The sequence below is a fragment of the Octopus bimaculoides genome, chromosome 4 (assembly GCF_001194135.2).
Source record: "Octopus bimaculoides isolate UCB-OBI-ISO-001 chromosome 4, ASM119413v2, whole genome shotgun sequence".
Lineage (NCBI taxonomy): Eukaryota > Metazoa > Mollusca > Cephalopoda > Octopoda > Octopodidae > Octopus > Octopus bimaculoides.
In genome coordinates this window covers 49594537-49597445 of record NC_068984.1, presented here as the reverse complement: position 1 = coordinate 49597445, position 2909 = coordinate 49594537, and positions in this window count along the sequence as shown.

Here is a 2909-nt window from a genome sequence, read left to right as displayed (position 1 = left end):
ATATTAATATTCATATTTATATAATACAATAGTATAGATCTATTTCATCCTATGTTACCAATGGGTTTCATATATGAGAGTTAGGAAAACCCCAATCCTGGCAATCATCAGAATGCTGATCAGAAGAATATAATAATAGCTTTATCACTGGAAATCAGGGACTGTCACATCTATTTTGTAGGAATCATGAAAAACTGGAAGGAAGAAAAAAATAAAAACAGTAGAAGTTCACATGGGACTTTTTTCTTGGATAATGCCTTTGGATAAGAATCAGACAATGCCTTAATATTGTAAGGGATAAAATGTCTGTAGATCAAGGGTAAGGTTGGGATGCAGGCAGGATGAGGCTAATGCATGTGCAGGGTTGATGTCTGTCAAGGAAGGGTAGTCTGTGGATAGATGAGGGTGGTCTATCTTAAATCATGCATGAACATATAAATATATGTTTGTATGTAATAACTTGGGTGTGGTAAACCTTATGCTGAACCCTCAAACTGTGATGATAGGAAGTACAGATGGTGTAATTTAACATTTATATTCATGGTGCACTCTGCCATTCTCCAAATATGTATTTCCTTTCATGTGAGCGGAATAAAAAATCTCACTTTGATATGTGTGCATGCATGTGTATGTGTATGTTTGTTTGTTGAGAATTCCTCATGGTAGTGAATTCTGTCAACATCTTTTCAATCCAGTAATGTTACATATAAAGGTTACATGTCTCTGACAATATGACACTAAGACTTAATTATGTAATTTGAATTATGTAACTAATGACCACCTTATGTCAATGAAATTTATGTAAGTTATATAAACAATGTCTCATATTTTGTTTTGTTTTCTACATACACTCTGAGAAACACAACAACCAAGGTGTCATAACAGTATATAAGTACAAGACATGGACGGAAATACACATACGGTTATGAATTTTATTTGTCATGCATTTAAGGTGTAAATTAACGTGGACAAATGTGTGCATGATGTGCATGTGTGTGTGTGTGCGTGTGTGTGTGTGTGTGTGTGTGTGTACAGAGAGAGAGAGATGTACACAAAGATATGTATACATCGCTCTCTCTCTCTCTTTATCTGTATATGTGTGTGTATATATAAGTGTATGTGCATGTATCTCTCTCTCTATGTCTCTGTCTCTGTCTGTCTCTGTCTGTCTCTCTCTCTCTCTCTCTCTATATATATATATATATATATATATATATATAGATATATATAGATATATATTTCTCCTATATCAAAAATGATGGAAATCTTCAGAACGACAACTGGAAATTCAGAGGTGCGTGTCTTTCCTAACACCAACCACATCATAGAGTGTAGTGACTACATTTAGTCATGGCTCCAGCAATATAGAAGTTTCCTTGCTAACAGCAAGTATAAAATTTTTCTCAAGCTCTACTATTTGACTGTCCATGGTTCATTACCAAACACTTACAGACCCTATAGGGTGGTATTGTTGTAGTCACTTTCAAAGGTCCAAAGCATTAGAGAGCTCTTCTACACCATGAGGAATGGAACAGATTTCTTGCAAGAGAATGTCCATGATGAGAATAACGGAGGAGACAGTGTTGGGGTTGAAGAAATGAAGAGAGAGAAGTGGAAGCATTATCAGGGATTTGTGTGAAGAACAGAGGAAACACAACAGTAATGGTAATAGGATATATTGAGTAGATAGACCCTGTGATATGGTTGTTCAGATTGTTAGCCATGTCAGCATGGGTTGTTGACTGGAAAATATCTTAGTTTATCAAAGAATGCCTATATACATGTGTCTATCTATCTATCTATCTATCTATCTAATATATGTATATAATACGCACGTGCACACACACACACACACACACACACACACACACACAATTCAACTGTTCTTTTCAGTATTTGTTTTCTCATGTTAGCATAGGTTAGATAGATGAATTCATTATTTCAGTATTTTTTTCACATCTGGTTGCCCATTTAGTCATTAAAACTAACTTTTCAAAAGGATATCTTATTCAACACATCTTCAAAGGAATACATATAAGCTAAAGCAGACACCAATACATGCATACACATCTGCAGTCATATGCATCCAATATAATATATATATATATATATATCCCGAAGCTCGTCGAAACGCCGGTGTTAAAACGTGGGTAGCTGATGAAGTAGAATGTTCTCTATGTGGCTCGTGTGTTCTCGTCTACGTTTGTTTGCAATGTCCTGTACCCAGATATGCACCTATACATACAGGTGGATGTCGGTATGCACATACCTGTACGTATATATGCATATACTCATTTACTTTTGTTTTTATATATATATATATATATATATGTATGTATATATACATATATATGCTTATATGTATGTATAGCTTACATTTCCATTATTGTAAGATCAACAACAGAAGTACTCCATCTGATGAGAGTTAAATGTTCTTTAATGTACACAGTATATATTTATTAGCTACTAATAGTTTCATACATTGAAGAAATCATCTACCCAGGTTTAAAACATGCCTAGTGTCTTGAAGTAATCTTCAGGCTCAGGTCATGTTCTCAGAGCCTGAAGATTATTTGAAAACACTAGCTGTGTTTTAAAACCTACATAGATAATTCCTTCAATGTATGAAACTTAGTAGCTCATAAATATATTCGGTGTACATTAAACAATAATATATATATATATGTGTGTTTGTGTAAGTGTGTGTGTGTGCATAAACACACACAAATGGTGACTTCATATCAATACTCATCTCCCAAATCCAAGCATGGTGATAAAACAGATAACACTTGCCCAATTTTTAATGGCAATGAATCTGAAACCATATCATTCAAGAATGAAATACTTAAGCATAACACACATGACTGAAACCATATCATATCATATATATATATATATATATATATATA